The sequence below is a fragment of the Gossypium hirsutum genome, chromosome A01, assembly GCF_007990345.1.
Source record: "Gossypium hirsutum isolate 1008001.06 chromosome A01, Gossypium_hirsutum_v2.1, whole genome shotgun sequence".
Classification (NCBI taxonomy): Eukaryota; Viridiplantae; Streptophyta; class Magnoliopsida; order Malvales; family Malvaceae; genus Gossypium; species Gossypium hirsutum.
Window position 1 is genome coordinate 112,536,326 of NC_053424.1, and position 22,201 is coordinate 112,558,526.

Genomic DNA, 22,201 nt, shown 5'->3' on the forward strand with positions numbered 1-22,201 from the left:
AGGAATAGACCCTGTCTAAGAGTACATTTGCCATAATTAAGCGGAGTTGTTTGTGCGCCTAGACATAGGGTGACAAGATTTTGCCGGATTAGGGTGAAACCTAATAAGGGGATTCATAGATCGAGTTAATGCAACCCTAGGGTGTTAACTAGAGAAAGGTCTCAATTATTCAATCTAGGGATTAGATGTTATTAGTCTTAAATAGGGATAATAACATAACTTAGGGATCTCTATGGAACAAGTTAAATGAATAAATCGTCCGATTCGGAGCCAGAATAACAAGTACAGTCTAGGTGGATTTTTCCTTAGGTATTGTCTTAATTTAATCGATTTTCCCAAAAGCAATTCCCCAATTCTATTCTCTGTGAATTCTTAGTTTAGATAATTAGTTAGTCAAAACAAAAACCTCTTTATTCTTAGGCTAGATAATAAAAAGACAATCATTACTAGTACTTTTAGTTCCTTTGGGTTCGACAATCTGGTCTTGCTAAAACTATACTATTGTTCGATAGGTACACTTGCCTACATCACGATAATAGTTAGTTTCAAGAACGATTAATTATAAATATTTAAAACCTATCACAAAATCATGCTATCAAGTTTTTGGCGCCGTTGCCGGGGAACTAAGATATTAGGAACACTCAATTTTTATTACTTTAGCCATTTATTTTTCTTGCAAGTTAAGTCTATTTTATTTTTATTATTAATTTATTTTTTATTTTTTTCTTTTCTTTCTCTTGGCAGGTTTTTATAGTTTATGACTAGAAGTAACCCGTTAGGACCACTACTTTTTAGCGAAGAAATCAATCGCATAGTTTGCAGAAACCAAAGAGAAATAAGGTGAAGCTTAAGATACATAGAGAATGAGCAAGAGGACGATACTCAACCCCTAACCGAAGAGATGGCCGAAAACCAATACAATCAGCTACCTCCTGCGATTGCAGTTAATCAAAATTCTGCTCCACGCACTATGTATGATCATGCTAAAACTTCTTTAACAGGAACTGAATCGAGCGTAGTTAGACTTGCTACAGCTACTGCAAATACTTTTGAACTGAAATCTAACACTATTCAAATGATACAGCAATTTGTTCAGTTTGACAGTTTGCAGGATGAGGATCCCAACGCTCACTTAGCAAATTTCCTGGAATTCTGTGATACATTTAAGATCAATGGCGTTTCTGATGATGCTATATGTCTTTAGTTGTTTCCCTTTTCATTAAGGAACAAAGCTAAACAGTGGTTGAACTCGTTACCATAAGGGTCAATTACTACTTGGGAACAAATGACCGAAAAATTTTTACTAAAATATTTTTCGCCGGCTAAAACGGCTAAATTACGTAATGATATCTCTTTTTTTGTGAAGATGGATTTAGAAACACTCTACGATACATGGGAGAGATATAAGGACCTTTTGGGAAGGTGTCCTCCCCATGGGTTACCGCTTTGACTTCAGGTTCAAACATTCCATAATGGCCTGAATCCTTCGACTTGGCAAATGGTTAACGCAGCTGCTGGCGGAACCATCAATAATAAAACACCTGAAGATGCTTATGAGTTTATAGAGGAGATGTCACTGAATAACTATCAGTGGCAAGTAATGAGGACAAAGCCAACGAAAACAGGTGGCGTTTATAACATCGATTCGGTCACCATGCTCTCTAATCAGGTAGAACTCTTGAATAAGAAAATTGATGGTTTTCTTAGTTCTTCACAGGTTCACTCAGTAATGCAGTGCGAAGCAAGTGGAGGTGGAACAAGCCATTTGGAATACCAACCTTATGGCCACAACATGGATAATAAGCAATTAAATTACATGGGTAATAATCCTCGACCTCAAAACAATCCATATAGTAACAGTGATAATGTAGGTTGGAGGAACTACCCAAATTTCTTATGGGGAGGCCAAGGAAATCAGCGACTACCTCCAGCCTATCAACAGCCACCCTATCAACAGGAAAAGAAACCGAACCTTGAAGAGATGCTTACAAAGTTTATCTCAGTGTCAGAAACCCATTTTCAGAACACCGAAACGACACTTAAAAATCAACAAACGTCAATCCAAGGGCTCGAAACTTAGATAGGCCAGCTTTCCAAAGTAATCTCCGAACGACCACAAGATAGCTTGCCAAGTAATACTGAACCCAACCCAAGGGGACAGCTCAACGCGATTAATGTTCAAGATGAAGAAGGATTCGTTGAGCCTGAGCCAGAACCGAGGTAAGAAACTGTGGTAAGAAGAGGTCAAGGTGAGGTAGGTTATAATAAAAACAAATTAGTGAATGTCGAATATAAACCTTTTGTGCCATACCCCAACGCGACAAGGAAAGGCCACTCAGATGAACAATTTGGTAAATTCCTTAAACTCTTAAAAAAATTACACGCTAACTTACCATTTATTGAAGCGCTATCGCAGATTCCAAATGCAATGAAATTTTTTAAGGAGCTTTTAGCAAATAAACGGAAGTTGGACGAGGCGTCGCATGTGCAGCTAAATGCAGTGTGCTTAGCTATTAAGCAAAATAAGCTACCGAACAAATTAAAAGATCTAGGGAGTTTTATGATTCCTTACTTAATTGGTAGTTTGGATGTTAATAATGCATTAGCTGATTTAGGGGCTAGTATCAATGTCATGCCTTACAAAATGTTTAAGCAACTAGGTCTCGGGAAACCCAAATAGACTAGGATGAGCATTCAATTAACAGATAAAACTATAAGATTTCCTAGGGGTATTATTGAAGATGTGCTAGTTAAAATTGATAAATTTATATTTCCCGGTGACTTCATTGTTCTAGACATAGAGGAGGATAGCAGCACTCCTTTAATTCTAGGAAGGCCCTTTTTAGCAACTGCTAAAACAATTATTCATGTTGGCATAGGTGAACTCACACTCAGTGTGGGAGACGAAACAATCATCCTTCAAGCTCGCAATTCCGGTAACACATTGGAAATTGAAGGTGATCGTTTAAACCATTCTACTGAAACTGGCAATATGGTGCAACCTTCTTTGCAGGAAATGAGTCTGAAGGAAGTACATGAGCCATTATCAAGCAATAGTAGATGACCTATTCATGAAGATCGAAGTCTACAAATTGAGGAGCTAGATGAATGGTGGACGCATAAACCGAGGACACTCGACAAACTGAATCTACGACAGAACGAGCTCAATACCTTTCCAAATCAACTTAAGGTTGGAGATAGAGTCTTATTAGATGCCGCAGATTCCCACATTGTCACTACTACACAGAATGAAGAAATCCCTCTTACGGTACTCAGCATTTTCCCATTCGGTACGGTCGAGGTGAGTCATCCTAATTTCGGCACTTTTAAGGTAAACAACACACGTTTAAAACCTTATTTTGATGAGATTGATAGTAGGAATGAGGAGTATAAACTCCTCAAACCACCATGATCATTCAACGGAGAGGTAAGTCGAGCTTAGACTATAAATAAACGCTTCTTGGGAGGCAACCCGAGCACTAACTGTATTAACTTCTTTAAAATTTAGTCTTCAACACCTAACTTACTAACAGAGCTTTTGAATACAGGCTTTCCACATAGACATGGCCAAGCACACGGGCGTGCTTAGGGCCGTGTGAAAACAAGGCAAAGATTTCCCCAAACACGGGCTACAATAAAATGCCACAGCCGTGCGACATGGTCGTGGTTGAGCCTGCCAAAACAACACAGACGTACGACACGCCCGTGTGGAAGAACCATGGACAAACCTGTTAAAACAGCACGAGTGTGCGACACGCCTGTGTCCAGCACCTGTGGTCGAACCTGTTAGTTTGACACGGGCATAGGAGAAGCAAACAACGCCAGACACGATCGTGTGACACGGCCGTGTGCATCCACATGCCTAAGGAACACGGGCGTGTACTAAATGTCAAACGCGCCCAAATTCAAAATTAGAGAAACACACGGGCTGAAATTGGGGAATACGGGCGTGTTACTTGGCCGTGTGGACCAAAATCTATAAATACCCTGCACTATTCACTTTCTTCCTCATTCAAAAACCCTAACCCTAGCCGCTGCAAGTCCACACGGCCTCCTTGCCACGTCCGTGCGCCGCCTCCAACTCCATTTTTGATGCATAATTTCTCTCTCTTAGCGTTTGTTTACTTTTTTCACCTATATTCTACTTACTTTTAATGTTTATTTTTAAAATAATCTTTATTTTTCTCTTACTATTTCCATTTTGTTCATTATTTCTGCATTATTAGATTATTTATCATACATTTCATATTAAATCGAGTTGTTAGAAAAGCCTCACTCTTTTGTCATACACATGCCATTACTATGCCCATTCTCATGCCATTACAATGATAATGTCACGAAATTATGCTATCAAAATAATTATGTTGGTTATGTTTGGTCAATATTAGTAGTTGTGGCTGTAATCTATTTTTTATTTGAAATTTGTGTTCATTTTACTTTGATCATTCCTCAAGATGAATTAATGGTTTTGATTGCAGGTACCATGTCGTTTTCACGAGGAAATAAAACCGCCTTACTTGTTTCGAAGAAGAGGAAGGGAGCGTCATCTTCTGCGGGTCCAACCACGAAAATTCGTCACCCTCTCCTGCAGTTTCCCCGAGGGCCCCAAGAAGAACTTTTCCAAATACTTCGGGCCTGACCTTTAATTGCGGGCCGCTGCATCGACTGGGCTACCGTAGAATAAGTTCAGTTGGCTGATGCGATTTGGGATACTGAATTGTGTAATAAATGTTTAACTTGTTCTTAATTATGTGTTCTTAATTCTTGTTTTGATATCCCAGGATACTGATTCAAGATAAGCTCTTATTCAGAGGAGGAATAGACCCTGTCTAAGAGTACATTTGTCATAATTAAGCGGAGTTGTTTGCGCGCCTAGACATAGGGTGACAAGATTTTGCCGGATTAGGGTGAAACCTAGTAAAGGGATCCATAGATCGAGTTAATGCAACCCTAGGGTGTTAACTAGAGAAAGGTATCAATTATTCAATCTAGGGATTAGATGTTATTAGTCTTGAATAGGGATAATAACATAACTTAGGGATCTCTACGGAACAAGTTAAATGAATAAATCGTCCGATTCGGAGCTAGAATAACAAGTACAGTCTAGGTGGATTTTTCCTTAGGTATTGTCTTAATTCAATCAATTTTCCCAAAAGCAATTCCCCAATTCTATTCTCTGTGAATTCTTAGTTTAGATAATTATTTAGTTAAAACAAAAACTTCTTTATTCTTAGGCTAGATAATAAAAAGACAGTCATTACTAGTACTTTTAGTTCCTTTGGGTTCGACAATCTGGTCTTTCTAAAACTATACTACTGTTCGATAGGTACACTTGCCTACATCGTGATAATAGTTAGTTTTAAGAACGATTAATTATAAACATTTAAAACTTATCATGAAATCACGTGATCATTAACCATATTAAAAAATTAGGGTCCATACGTTTATATGTTGAACACGAGGTAGACACACTTGATGTTATTGATGATACCGTGTTGCTGCCTGCCATTATGGAAAGGGAAATAAATAGTGGGGTTGAGGAATCAAATTGTAACGAAGAAATAAATTGTAATTAGAGACTTAATGGTGGGTGATTTGCCACAAATCGATATGGAAAATTAGGCTTTTTCGATGCATTTAAGAAGTTTTTTCTCGAGAAAAATAAAGTTGTTAGCAAATTTTTTCATTATTTTAATATTTTCAGGTAATAAGTGAAAATGTCTTGTTTTTGCCAATTTTTTTTACCCAAATTAGCCGATAGTATCATTTGGAGGCTTAACGTGTGCTTGAGTGCTGTAGAGATGTGTCGAAGGTTGAAAATAAGCGAGAACAACACCTAGGGCAAGGGTATTGCGATATCCAACCTTTGGAATCGCGATACCTCTGACTATGTAGAAGACCAATGATTTCCTAAAGTGGTATCGCAATATTTCCTTTTGGATATTGTGATATCCACCTCCCAAGGAAGACCCCAAGTTTCAATATTGACTGAGATATCTCGATATCCTCTTCATGGTATCACGATATCACCTTCGTTAGAGGGACAAACTTAGATAAAAATGGAAGTCTTTGTCTACTCGGCCCACCAATCACAAAAAGCCCGTGTAAAGACATTTTTGGCATCAAAAGGTCATTAGAATACACTTCAAAACAACCAAAAATTGTTGAGGAGGAGAGACACACACATTACTTAGCTTTAGGTTTATTTTTCTTTAGGTTTTCTTTAGTTTTTCTATGCACTTTTCTAGGGTTTTTATTTTTCTCTTCTTCTACCTTAGATTAGAGTTTATTTTTCCGTATTTACTTTTTGTTCTTGTTATTCTTAGTGTTGGTTAAGTTAATTATCACTATAGCTAAGATTTATTTACATTTTCAATCCATGTATCTTGCTTTCAAGGCTCTTTAAGCTTTAGTTTAATGTATTCCAGTTTATTTTACTTTAAATTTGTTAAAGCTTGTTCCTTTTTATGTTTCTTGCCTTAAATTTCTTTGTTAAATACTTTTGGTTTCATGCTATTTAAGTTTTCTTGCATAAAAATTATAGCTTTTATATTTTTCTCAAGCTTTACTTTCATGCTTGCCTTATTTTCCATATTTATGTTTATTTTCCTTACTTTGAGCATGTGTAGCTAAACCTTTAAGGAGGTTGATTGATAGAGATGTGGGTAAACTAACATCTCTTGGAAAAATGACTAAATCGTAACAAATTGGACTAATTTGAATAGAACTAAGAACTTAGGTAGTGACACCCCTATGGGAACATTAAGGTAAAGTGAGACTGAAAGGTAATCTTTTACACACCCGTTTGTTAGTCTCGAATTAACCGACGAGATCGGAAGATAAACTAAACCTAATTCGTCTAAGTTGGTAAAATTGAGATCGAAAGATAAAATGAAGCCATTTGGTAATTTACGCTATTTATGTCCCTAGTCTGATATTTAGTGAACCATATCGAAGTCAACTAACCACTATTAATTACTTGTTTATAGTCCGTCTAGTTTTACATTTCTTTCAATTTAGTTCTTAAAGTAGAATATTTAATTTTCTTGCAAACTCATCATTTTATGAATTTTCATACTATAAAATCGTATAAGTAGCCGCTTAAACTCTATTGTGTATGTTAGTTATTGCTCAATCACCTCTTTTTTTAGGTTTGACCCCTTGAAATACTTCGTGTTCCATTGGAACTATAAGTATTACAACTGACACAGTATGGTTGCATTTAAAACCCACTCTTTAAGTTGTTTCATAAATTTTTTATTTTTAACACGTATGCATCGTGCGGGTCAGTGGGGCTAGAGAACCATTTGCCGAGTTAGGTAGGGAATCTAATGTGGGACCAGAGTTGGGTAGGAGTAATGATGCATGTGCTAAGAGTGGGGAAAGTTTTGAAAGTAGTGGAATTAGTGATACAGACAATTTATTGGGCAGTGAAGGGGTTTAGGGGTAGAGTCTTAGTATGAAGAGGAGAGAAATATCAAGGTTTGGTATAGAAATTTTAAGGGTTTTACAAGATAAAAAACTTCATAGAAACCCATGAGTGTTCAATAACTTTTAAGAACAAAATGGCATTTTACAAGTTTGTTGAGGAGCACTTCTTAAGTAAAATCATAGTGATTCCAAAGCTGAAGTTAACTAAGGTGAAAAAACTAGCCAATGAAGAGTTAAAAGTTGATCTTAATAGGGGTACGTACAATAGGGCTAGGAGATATGCACTAGAGGAGATCAATGGAAGCGTAAGCTATAAATTTAATAGACTATGGGACTATGCAAATGCACTTAAAAAGGTAGATCCGGATGGCAATATAGAGGTGATGGTAGAAAGACCAACCCCTACCAAGGTTCCCAAGTTTAAGAGATTTTAAGTAGGGTTTAGTGTATTGAGAAAAGGGTTTCTAGAGTGTTGTAGACCTTTTATTTGTCTGAATGGATTTTTTTGAATAGAGGATTCAAGGGGGAACTTCTGTCTACTGTCGGTAGAGATGGAAATTACCAAATCTATCGTATTTCATGGGTATTTGTGGAGAATGAAAGTAAAGAAACATGGTGTTGGTTTCTTAAGAATCTTATTTCAGATTTTTTTGTTTGCATTTAGGGATTGATGGAGTAGATATCTGAGTTGCTGCCAAGGGTTGAGCACAGTCTGTACAAGGCATTTATATGCCAATTGGAAGAAAGAAAATCCTAGAGGAAACTAGCAACAAACATTTTGGGGAGCATGAAAATTATATATAACTGTTAACTTTGAAGATCACATCGAAAATATTGACCGTATCTAACATAGTGCCAAGGTAAGTCTACTTAGGATTGATCCTGAGCAATGGTCAAAAGTATTTTTTTTTTCTGGTAGGTCTATATGTGATGCAATTGATAACAATTTTGCTGAGTCCTGTAATTTAGCAATTTTCGGAGCTAGGTCAATGCCTGTCATTTCCATGTATGAAGATAGTATGTAATGGGGAGGATTGTAAACAATTTGGCCAAATGTAAAAATTGGAATGAACAATTCTGTCCTAAAATATGTGACAAGTTACACAAGAGTATCCAAATGAGTTCATATTGTCATGTTAAATGGAATGGAGCAGAAGGGTTTGAAGTGACAAAGTTTGGTGATGTTGTAATTGTTGACTTATTTCAATAGTCATGTAGTTGTCAGAGATGAGATCTCACTGACATCCCATATCCACATGATGTTGCAACCATTTTATGGAAAAAAGCTAATATTTTTGATTTTGTATATAAGGGGTTTAAAAAAGATGTGTTTGAAAAATTGTCCGGCTTTATATTTTTTGTTATCCCAAGTGAGAAATTTTGGTTAAAAACCAATATGGGACCAATTGACCTTTCCATTCTGAGGAAAATGGATGGGAAACCAAAAAAGAACAAAGTAAGATAAAGTGCCATAAGTGTTTCATATTTGGACAAAACTCCAAAAGCTTTCAAACTTCATTTGATGTAAGTGTTTTGATGAATAAGAATTATAATGCAATTGTTGGCTAACTTGAGAACTCCTAACATGTTAAATTTGTAGAATATGCCTTTACTAGGTCCAGCAACTCTTCCTCTAACAACTCCTTCTAATTCTGCTCCACCAGCTTATTCTCAAACTGTTGCATTTGAAGTATTTGCATCATCACCATTAGCTCCTTCAACACAATCAATTCTTCCCACCATGCCAACCTTTTCAACACAACAAATACTTACAAGACTTAGTAGTAGGAAAAACAAATTGCGCAAGGGATTAGGTTATACACTGATGAGAGGATAGGGATGCAAAATTTGAATGTAAGTTCTGATTTTTGAACTGTTATGCTTATTTTATTTTGGTGACATATTTTTTAATTATATATTTTATGCATTGTAGTCTAGTATGAGAGGAGAAACCATGGTGACTGCCCTAACCAAGTGCATCAATAAAAGGAAGGGAAACAATAACATGGAAACTGCTGGTGGGACTCGGAAAAGTAGGAACACAAAAAAAAAAGCTAAGTCCAAATATCCACCCAAACACAATCGTAAGTCATGGAGATAGTTGATGTCAATCTGATTTCTTGGATAAGTTATGGGCTTTATTTTGTTATTTATACCTATCAATTGGGTTTAGTTAGTTAACATACGATGGATAATTTGATGGTTTTATTTTGTTGGATCATTTTGATGGCTGTACTTTGATGGATAGTTTATGTTGATCCTTTATATGATGGTTATATTGGATGATTCTATTTTGTTGATGTAGATTTTGGTATCTATATATACTTTTACAACGACATAAAAAGATTTTCCATTCAATTCAATTTAATACATTAATTTTTAACAAGAACTGCAACAAATACATGGACAACATTTCACCGTCCACAAGCAAGATAACCTAAAAACATCATCCATGATACAATTAACAACTTATCAACAACTATTACTTTGTTGTTCCTTGACATTTTAGTCTTGTATAATGTTATCTTCTCTTCCAAACGAGTAACATTCAATCGCATTCTTCGTATTTTTTCAATATTAAGGTCATTGTTCGCAAGTCTTAATCTCCTATTCTCTGTCAATAACATCTTATTTTGAAGCATTATTTCATCGATTGTGCACCCTTGTTCTTTTGTAATTGAATCCGTCTCGCCACTACTGCAACAGCCCAATTTAGACCCTAATCGGAACGGTGGTTTCGGGACCACGAATCCAAGTCAGAAAAATATTTAAAAATTATTTTTTGTGTTTATTTTGTGTGAATTTATATCTGTGAAATTTTCGTGATTTAATTTTGTCGTTTAGGTATCCGATTAAATAAAAGGACTTAATCGCGTAAATTGAAAACTTGATAGTTTAAAACATAAGGGCCAAATTGTTAGTGGCTTTCTAAGTTAGGGCATTTATGTTGTAAATATCCCATTAATACATTAGTGGGACGATATAAGACATATATTACATGGTTTTATATTATATCATTAAGGGTATATAAGTAATTAAACATTAAGTTAATATATGTTATAATATAATATATATCATAAAAAAATAATGAGCCATGTTCATTCTATTCTTTTGACTGAAACCAAAATAAGAAAGGAAAAAGAAAAGAAAACCTAGTTCGGCTATAAACAAGCTTATTGAGGTATGTGTTTAGCTCAGTTTTTGATAATTTTTACGTTTTTGAGATCGTTGCTTCGAGTACTACAAAACCCATGCTTGAATTTTTGATTTTGGAGAATATTTTGAGTTATGCTATTGTTGAGAGCTTGTGATTTTTGTTGTTTGATGATGAAATATGAAAGATATGTTTTAGATTAACATGTTTTGTATTGGAGTTTTTGATGATTTTGAGTAATTAGGATTAAATTGCAAAAATAATAAATTGAGGGACTAAAATGTGAAATAAATGAATTATATGGGTTTTTATAGACATGGGCAAAATTCGGCCCAACATGGGTATTTTGAAATTTTGTGTTTTGTGTAATAGGGACTAAATTGTAAAAATTATAAATGTCAGGGGTAAAATGGTAATTTTCACATTAATGTGTTTTTGGACTAAATTGAATGAAAATATGTTTGAATGGGCTGAATTTGAATATGTTTAGATCAAGAACCAAAGAAATCGGATTTGGATCGCGGAAAAACGAAAGTTGTCGACTAGCAGCCCTGTCTGAGGTAAGTTTATAAGCAAATAGACATGTTTAATTGTAGATAAATGCAAAATATATATGCTGGTATGAAAAATATGAATTTATATATGCTATTGCAGAATGTGAATAAGTTTGGTAACCATGTTCAAGCATTCGTTTTGACCGAGTTACGATGTCCGAAATGTAACACCCTGAAAATTTCTACAGTAAGATATTATCCTTAATATAGTAAAATAAGGAAATAAAGTGACAAGAAGAGGAAAAATTGAGTTATGTCACTGGGAAGTATATTATGATATACTGATTTAAGAAAGGACTAAATTGTAAAAGTGAGAAAAGTTTTGTGGCCCAAGAGTAAATACTCAAAATTTGAGCGATTAAAATGTAAATATGAAAAGTTGAAGGACTAATAGTGCAAATATTTTAAGGGTGGAATGATATAGAAACCAAGGAAAATTGATGAATTAGGACCAAATTGAATAGGTGAAGAATTATGAGGGACTAAATTGCATTTTTACCAAATTAAGTGATGACTCAAGAAAGGAATTTTAAAAGATCACCAAGGGCAAAATGGTCAATTGGAAGAGAGAGAAATCTAGAGACAATGATGATGTTGGAGATATTTTAGATAAATTAAATAAATAAATATTAGTTTATTAATACTTTAAATTGATTTTTAAATGATATTTTATTATTTTATTATTATTTTATTTAGTATGTAACAGCCCAAATTCGACCTTAATTGGAAAGGTGGTTTCAGGACCCCGAATCCGAGTCAAAAAAAATAAAAAATAAAAATAAAAAATAAAATAAAAATATATATTTTTATTTATTTCGTGTTTATCATATGTGAATTTGCATGTGTGAAAATTTCGTATAAAAATTTTATTGTCTGAGTGCCTGATTTAATAAAAAGGGCTTAATTGCATAAGATGGAAATTTGATGGTTAAATGTGTAAAGGCTGAATTATGGTTTTTTTTATATGGAGTAGTTATGTTGGAATTAGTCCACTATTGAGGGATGGCCGAATGTACCCTTATTGTATAGGGTTATATTATTTTTATTTCAAGGTTAAAGATGTAAAACATGTTAAAAGCTAGTTTATAATATAATAAACATAAGAAATTAATAAAAGAAAAGAAAGCCATACCTCCTTGCCTTGTTCTTGCCAAAAGTTTGAGAAAGAAAGAAGAAATATGCTTTGAGGATTTCAGCAATGTAGCAAGCTAAAAATTTAAGGTAAATTTCATGTAGTTTTTGTTAATTTTTAATAGATGTGTGATCCTTGTTTAATTAGTGTTAAAGCCCATGTTGAAATTTTGATTTCGGTTGAGGTATGTGCATTCGGTCATAGAGGAAATTGAATCAAATTTGATTGTTTGTCTTAATTAAGGAGAGAAATTTATGAATCTATAATTATAAGTGACTAAATGGTAAAATAATGAGTTGGAGGGACTTGTATGTGAGGAGATGGCATTCGGTTAAGAGTATCTTTGACAAATTTGGTTCTTGTTATTTTGCATGAACTTAGATTAATTTGTAAGGACTTGAAAATACTAAGGAATATTCGGATGAAGTGAAATAGATAGAATGTTGAGTAATTACATGTTAAGGATGTTAAGGCTTAATTGTTAATGTCCGAATTCTGTAAAGGGGGTTGTTATGCGAATTAATTTTAAATTGTGTTATTTTATATATATATAATATAATCTATGGGGTAATGTTAAGTGGATCAATTGATCGATTAAATAGTTGCTTTACTTTAATTCAAGCTCAAGACCCAAAGAACCGAGATTTGGATCGGGAAAGGCGAAGTTAGCCGAGTAGTCGACACTATTGTACGAAGTTGTCGAGGTAAGTTCTTAAGTAATTTAAATTCAATTCAGTATGCTTAGAATTTAAATAAACATAGTAAGGTAAAATGCTTGATTATATAGATGTATAAATATAATGTGATGGATATATGTTTGGAGAAATGATTAGAGCCGAATGTGGCTGAATTATTAATCCGAAATAGACATATAGAAATATAATGTGCTGCATGTGTGTTTGAATAAATAAATTGAGCCGAATGTGGCTATACTTTTTGAATTGAAATAGACATTGAGACAAGGTGCCGAAGGTATTTTTAAATGAAAGGATTGATGAAATTGATGTGTATCAAAGTAGTTGTGTTACGACTCATACTATGTGTAATCTTAGCAATGAGCTAAGTAGTGAATGATTGTAACATCGGGCTAAAAGCCTAGCAGGCATATTGCCGGTGATATGATTCAGGTTATAATTCTAGCAGGCTACATGTTGGTATGATTTTTCGTGACTAAGAATTGATGTGTTATTGAACAAGTTAAAAATAAGTGTAAAGCCAAGTATGATTTAAATTGTTATTAATTCGTAATAAGGTACGCATGTGAATAGTTATGAGAATTTTTGTATGTAATTTATGATTGAATGATGGCTATGATTTAAATGATATTGATTTGGTATATCCAATTGAAGGTAAGTTATATTGAATTGGTGAAACATATAAGCCTATATTGAGTTAATATATTTGTTTATGTGGGGAATTGAATAGAAATTGCATATTCGGTCATATGAAGTGTTTCATTTAATTAAAGGATTGAATTTCATGTAAGGATATATCGTATAAATATATGTATATATATATGGTGAATTGTATATACTTGGCCACATATGTAAGTAATTATGTGATTGTATAATTGACTTTGAGTACTTGGTCAAGTTAACTCAATTGGATTAAAGTACGTCGTTAATGTTTAATTCGGCTACTATGAAATGAAAGTAAGATTGAGATATGTTTGTATGGCCGAATGGTAAGTATAAATTGAAAGTAATATAGTTAGCATGTATATAACTGAATGGCAGGTATGAACCAGTTTGATATTTACTCAATATAAAGATTATTATGTGAACTAGTTAAGTATATTCGGCCTTGTGAATAGTATTGAATGAGTCTTAATTGTATGCATATGTGATAATGTGTATTTGGTTATGTAGCTAATTTATGTATGTGAAAATATATGGTATTACATGAATTTATATACTTGAATGTATGTGAACTAGATTTAATAACTATTTGGCTTTAGAAGTTAAAATATAATATGTTAATTTTGGCCACATGAACATGCGGTCTTAGTTATATATGTGCACATTCAGTTAATGGGATGTTATATTAAAATTAAACTAAAGATGACATTGAATGTTTACTATTTCTTTGTATTCGGCCCATAGGTAAACATTTATGTGATGATATAAATGAGATGGTATAAATGATTACATAGGTAAACATTTATGTGATGTAAAGTTGGGTATTGAACATTCGATAATAGTATATGATTGAGTAAAAGTATAACGTCATTGATAAAATCTGTTTATTTTGAAATGTTAATATTATTAATTCAAACTACAGGCCAGTAGGCTGTGTGCTGTTATGAATTCAGATTGATACTTAACATGCTTAAAGCCGGTGAGCTATAAGGAATTGACGTTAAAGAGTTTTGATACTGAAGTGTTTTATGAATATGAACAATAAGCTAAATGGAATAGGTATGTTTTAGCAAGTTTATGTTTGTGTTATAATGTAAATTAGTTATTGAGATTATAGTGCAAATTTCATGAGATGAAAAGAAAAATTGTAACATTTGCGGAATTAAGTATTAAGTCTTAAATGTTTATGAGCATGTGATTAATTGAATTATGGTTATATTTTATACAAGTAAATTCAGCGATGGTAGGAATATAATTAAATAACTTCTGATGCAAGAGTTTATAACTTTGAAATTGAAAGTTTATTGATAATGTACATGAATATATTCGGCTGAAATGAAAGTGTTTAATATAAAGGCATGATATGTATTATATATATACATTAATGGAAGTTATTAAATTGTATTTGTATAATATTACGAATGCATGGAATTAAGTTGGATATTTGAGTTGATACATATTCAAAGTTATGTTAATATATAGAGTGTTGTTTTGCTTAAGGCTTATTAAGCTAAGTTAGCTTACTGTGTGTATAATTGTCTTTTTCTTTGTAGATATTGAACCCAACTTGCGAGTTTGAAAGTCGTCAGAGGAGCTTAACACACTATCGACCACCTTTGGTATTTATAAAAGTTACGTTTTGAACCTATGGCATGTATAGGCTAGAGTGCGTCATGAATTGTGGTAATTCGGTTTGTATAATTGGGCCATGCGATAAAATGGCTTACTATTCAGTTGTGTTAGATTTTACGTCTTGATTAAGTGATGTTGTATGATGTATTTGTATGTGGTTTGATGTTTAGGCTATGAATTATAAATAGAAATGAATTATGCTTAATGTGTTTGATGTATAATAAGAAGAATAAAAATGAAAGTAGGTATTTGTTAAGACGTATATAAATATAATTAGCATGTTTAAAATTTGGCATTGGAAATTGGAATTGACTACTTGAATAGTGATTCAAGTTATAAGGAATCATAATTGTTATATGCGAATTTCATAAAATATAATTTGTCTTTTGATTTATTAAATTTCTAATAATTATTTCATATGTATATCCACAAATGTCTAAATGTTGTGTTATGTTAGGTAATACCTTATAACCTATTCCTACAATAGGTTCTGGTTTAGGGTGTTACATAGTATATACAAGGAAAGAAAGATGAAGAATCATCACCTTTTCTTTCCCATGCAAACCAATGTGAGAGAGAGGAAGAAGAAAAGAAGTTTTCTTTCTTTACAATTTGGTCCTTCCACAAAAAATTCACCATTTTCACCTAGAAATCAAAAGAATTTCCATAGCTACTAAGAGAGAAAAATGTTAAGGAGACCATGAGGAGTTAGAATATCAAGTTGGATTCAAGAAATAGAAGCTGGAGGAGAGAGAAAATCAAGTTAAAGATTAGTATCAATAGAACAAGGTAAGTACATCAAGATTTCAATATGTTTTTAAGTTTGTTATTATTGACAAAGCATGGAAATAATGTAATAGTAGAGTTTTCTTACATAAGGTCCTATATTCTTGATATTTTAGTGAAGAGAAAATAAGAGAAAGTGATGAGAAATGGTGTAGAAAAAGAAAATAAGGGTGTTATAACATGGTAATTAATATCTTGCACTAAAATAGTTTTGGACAGCAGCAGTAGTCTAATTTTGAAAAATCATCAAAAATTGTAGAAATATAATTATAGAATGAATAAAATATGAAATTAAATCTTATTAAGTCTAGTTTCTTATAGAATAAATTATGTAAGCAATGGAATTGTAAATCATGAGATATGATGAATTTTGTGAGACAATGTCAGAATGATTTTGGGTTCCCCTATTCTGGCTTTGTAAAATAATAAAAAAATTGTATAAAAATAATTATGGGCTTAAATTTATATATTTAGAATCCTGAATGAGTCTATTTTCAAGAGAAATAAACGAGAACATCATTCAAATCCTGTACGAGGAGATAATTAATTTTTAGTGAAGAAGGGTCGGAACTGTCAGACAGCAGAACAGGGGAGACTTCAATGAATAAACTGCATTAATTGGCCCAATCAAAAATTATGAAATTTTTATGGTAATAAGAAATATGAGTCTAATTTCTGTGAAAATTTATTGATTTTAATTTTGAGTTATATAGCTCCAGATATAAATAATTTAGTAACTATGACATAGATGGACAGCTTGAATATTCATAAAAGTAAATAATAAAGATCATAGATAATGTTACTTACAAGTGTGTTAAGAATGTGGAAAGGAGAGGAGAAGGAAAATATATATGAATATTCATTTAGCATGGCTAATTTGCATGTTTTAGGCTCAAGGACTAAATTGAATAAAAGTAAAAATTTATGGGCAATTTTATAAAAATGTCAGAAATGACCAAATTGCATGAAATGGGTTATTTTATTATTTAGATTACAAAATTTAATGAAATTATTAATTTAGTTCAAGATCGGGGGAAAACATGTTTTAGGGATTAAATTGAAAAGTGTTGAAATTATGGAAAAATTCTGATATTTTATAGAATTCATGGACTGTTATCGATATGCATGATAATAATAGCTGGAAATAAAGATTAAATTGCAAGAATTTTAATTTCTTGACCCTAAGGATGAAATCGTCATTAATTAAAAGTTTAGGGGTAAAATGGTAATTTTGCCTAGAGCATTAATTAAATGCATTAGAATATGGAATGAATGAAAATGATGATCAAATTTATTTATAAAGATCCGGACGACACAAATACGAGGCTTGATTGTGGAAAAGAAAAGATATCGGATTAATGAAATTATAAACACAAACAATCAATGAGGTAAGTTTGTGTAACTTGAATTGTATTTTTAAACACTTGAAATATGTGGTTATGTGATGAAAATATGATTTGAATGTTCAATTCATGATAATTGATAAAATATTGATAATACTCGATATAAATTGAAAATAAATCCCGGTTGAATGGAATGGAATTCATAATTATACTTGTGAATTGTATTTTTGTCATGCATATGAAATTGATATGGATATATTTGATAATGCCCGATAAAATGATAAATCCCGTTGAACAAAGGAAAATCGATAGATGTAAGTTTCCCGAATTGGTTGTAGTTCTGCATATGTTGCAGACACACTATAGCTTAAAAGAGCGTCCCGATATTAGCCCTCTCGAGCTTCCCGTTATATGGTTCTTGCGAGCTTCCCGTTATAACTCTGCGGAGCGTCCCAATAGATTGTGATCCGCATGTGTTGTGGACACACCGTAGCTCTTAAGAGCGTCTCGATATATGGCTCTTCTTGAGCTTCCCGATAGTGCTCGCTTGAACTTCCCAAAATATGGCTATCCGGAACTTCTCGATAGGCTCTTCGTGAGCTTCTCGATATGGTTCTTTGTGAACTACCTAATTTCGGCTCTATTGAGCTTCCCGTTATAGCCTGGATTAGCTTCCCGATATTGCTCTTTATGAGCTTCCTGTTAAATAGCTCGAGACAATATAAATGATCTAGCTCGGACGGGTGATCCTATCCTGATATAGCCCTCCCGAAGAATATGTGTAAAATGGATTTAGCCTGGACGGGTAATCCGAATTAGGGTATGAATTTAGCCTAGACTGGTAATTCAGATCCAAGCTCATTAGAGTAATTGTCGTTGCAGGGGATTTAGCCTGGACTGGTAATCCCGCTGCAAGGTTGAGGTTCGCGGGAGTGTGCTCTCTGATATGAAATGTGTAAAACCATGGTTGAAAGATACCATTGCAACCTGATATGAAATGTGTAAGACCATGGTTGAAAGATATTATGGCAACCTGATATGAAATGAATAAGACCATGGTTGAAAGATACCATGGCAACATGACGGGAAATGAATAAGACCATGGTTGAAAGATACCATGGCAGCGTGACAGAAAATGAGTAAGACCATAGCTGAAAGACACTATGGCATCATGTCAAAGATAAATAAGACCGTGGATGGGAGACGCGATGAAACCTATTGAACAATTGATATTCAGGTAATATGTATCAGATGACGAATGGTTATATGAAATGGTTGTGTGAAATGTTTACAAGAACTGGTCATATAGAAATGTATGTACAAAATAGTTGTATGAAATAATTATGAAGATAGATAAACGAAATAAGAATAAGTACATGGAATATAATTTATGTTAAGTTTGATATAAACTTTACCGGAATAAATATACATAAAATAAATGGAAATGATGGAGCATGAAATATTGATGTAATGAAATTATTGATATATACTTATGAAGAAACGGTAAGAGAATGATATGTTTCATGACATGTACATATATAATTATCTTTGATATGTTGATACAAGGAAATTATGTAAGTAAAGACAATTATTAAACTCAAGCGTGACATGTCGAGAAAATAAGTATATCAATGTTCAATTTATATGAAATATGTGCAAGTATACTAACAATGATGTTGTTTGACGCTTAGACAAGTGTCAAGCTATTGATTGAATGGTAACATGTTTAATTATAAGAAGCATTGAAATGGTAAGTACTTAGATGAAAATATTTAAGATTTTTCGAAATTTTTTTATGATCCCGATTTAATTTTGGTTGGTTTTTAATGTATGTTTGGGGCTTCAAGGGCCCAATAGAGAGACGTTATGATTATTTTCAAAATATGAATAATAAATGACTCAGAATTATCTGAAAATGTTCAATAAACTCCGGTAATGCCTCGTACCTATTTCGGTAATGGATACGGGTAGGGGGTGTTACACGAAAGCCCCATATGAACCTTAGGAATAGTTAGGATACATATGCCATGACATAGGATTCCGATATATGTGTGCAAGTAAGACCATGGCATCGATATGTGATTCCGATATGTGTTTATGAGTAAGACCCTGTTTAGGACTGTGGCATCGATATATGACTACATGTAAGACCACGTCTGGGACCTTGGCATTGTACGATATATGTGTGATTGTCTGAGTGTCCTACCCAATTCCGAATGGTTCATCGGGCGAAGGTAAATTGTGTACGGATGTGTAATATGAGTTAAATGGCCAGGTATGAATTACCTTGTTGGCTATTAGTAATAAGGTAAGTATGTACTTGATATTTGTTCTATTCATGTGTAATTGATAATGATGAATTTAAGTGAGATTGGCATGTGTATTCGGCTTTGTGGTTATATAAGTTGAGTATCAATGAAATGATTCATAATTATGTGCAAGTCTGTGTGACCATGTATAATCGGCCTTATAGGTGATATATATATGTAATGCTATGATATGATTTTCAAGCTTATCTATAAAAGTATATGTAGGCATGATTTTATTATAACTAGTTGTTTTTTGGAAGTTGATTATTAATATGTTTAAATGACCATGAGAGTATTCGGCCAAATAAGAAGTGTATGTACTTGTTGTTGTATCTTGATTCTTGAACTTGTGTATAAAAGTATATGTGTGTATTTGATAATGTAAAGACATTTTGGTTGGAAAGTTGAATGATAATAGGTCAATTTGATTATTTGAATATTCGACCAGGATAGTATTTATGTACGAAAGTATACATATACATTATTTACAAATTATAAGTTTGAGACTAAATGGGATATGGTTACTATAAATATTGGTTAGCCTAATTGAGTTGAATATTTTGTTAGGTTAATTATTTGCTTATGACTTACTACATTATAATAGCTTACTGTATGTATATTTGTTTCTGTTTTATAGATTTTGGATTCAAGTTACAAGCTCGGGGATCGTCAGCAAAGTCAATCACACTATCAACCACCTTCGGTATTTTATAAGTTGAGATTCTAGTACTATGGCATGTATAGGCTGGAACATATTTTTGAAATGTTGGTTTTGGTTATGTAATTAAAGCTATGCGAATATGGCTTGCTATTTATGTTTGGATTTGGTCTTATAGGTGCTTAGTTATAAGGTTTAGTAAGTTTGGTTTTGATAATTTGGTTATGCTTGATAGTGGTTTAAATTCGTTTTAGTTAAAGTGATTAGTACTATGAATGGATGATGTTTGTGGTAAGTATTTCATGCATTGGAAATGGCTTTAATCTTAGGTTCGAATTCGGTTTTGGTCGAGTCATGGTCTAAGTCTATTTGATTATTATGCCGTATGCCATGATTGATCATTTTTGTGTTATTTTGAAAATGTATCTAAGTATATAAAGCTTGTGAAGGTACTTTGTGCTTCGGCCATATGTTTTTATTGGATGTTAATTAAGTTAAGGTTGGCCATGTGCATGTTAAGTAAAAATCAAGACTTATACATGGTATAATTTGATGTTAACTTATAATTTATACTAAGGCATGTGTATATGATATTCGACCGTATTATATTAATTGAAATTTTTTTATATGCTTTACTTGTGTATAAAAGTGTTTATATTATGGGTGTTATATATATATATATATATGTGGCTATTTATATAAACTTGCTAGTTACTTATAAATTAGTAAATAGGTACAAATGATTTATGATAGCCGAATAGACTAAAGAATGAAATGAGTTTATTTATAATCGAAAGCTTGTTTTTTTTATTAGTATTAATGTGCAAAATACATGAGTTTAATAGTTGATGCCGCATATATGAATAAAAGAGTTGGCAAGGAAATTTATTTCAAATGGTGTATATCTTGTGTAAGTGCTGGACTTTCATAAAAAAAAAAGGGGTTTAATATTCAATAACGACATTAGTGATGTAACATATATTCTGTATATGTATAAATGGTTTTGGTATATAATTTGGATCATGTGAAATTTATACTATGCTGTGGATGACATATATTCTTGATTTTCAATAATTAATTTAGTTATAATAATTGATGTGATTAAAATTTCGAACTATAATATGTGTGAATTGTAATATGATCGGTAATGCATCATAATCCTAATCCGGCGACGGATACGGGTTAGGGGTGTTACAACTACTACCTTCAACCCACCGAAAAAAAATCACAATCCCTGGTCTTCATTTCTCACATACAAAAAAAAAATCAGAATATTAAAAATCTAAGAATACATTTTAAACCCAAATTGCAACAATATGGGAGTACACACAAAACCCTTTGTTTCTAAAAAAACCCAACTATAACAGACCAAAACACAAACCCTAATTTACCTATTTGAAGTTCGCACGCCCAGAGAATTTTATTCCTTTGTTCTTTGGAGTATTTGCGTTGCAAACATGAGCCCTTAACCCACAATGGCAGTACAAAACCCTTTTCTGCACACTTGATTTTCTGTTTGTAAAAGAAGACATGATGGAGACGTGAAGGAGATGAAAAATGAAAAAGAGCACAAAACCCTATTCGCGTTGCAAATGAAAGAGATAGGAAACGAAGAAGTGAAAGGGAAAAAAATAAATGGATGAACAAAAGAGGGAAAAATGAAGAGACAACAAAGAAAACGAAAGAGAAAAATATAACAGGGAAAAATGTTGAAGACGATGGTGAAGAAATAAAAATTAAAGGAATAATATTATGGGTTAATAATAATATTTAAAACAATACGTTAAAAAAAATAAACACAGGTCAAAAGGATCTCAAGAGTGCGACACGTGACGGCGTACGAG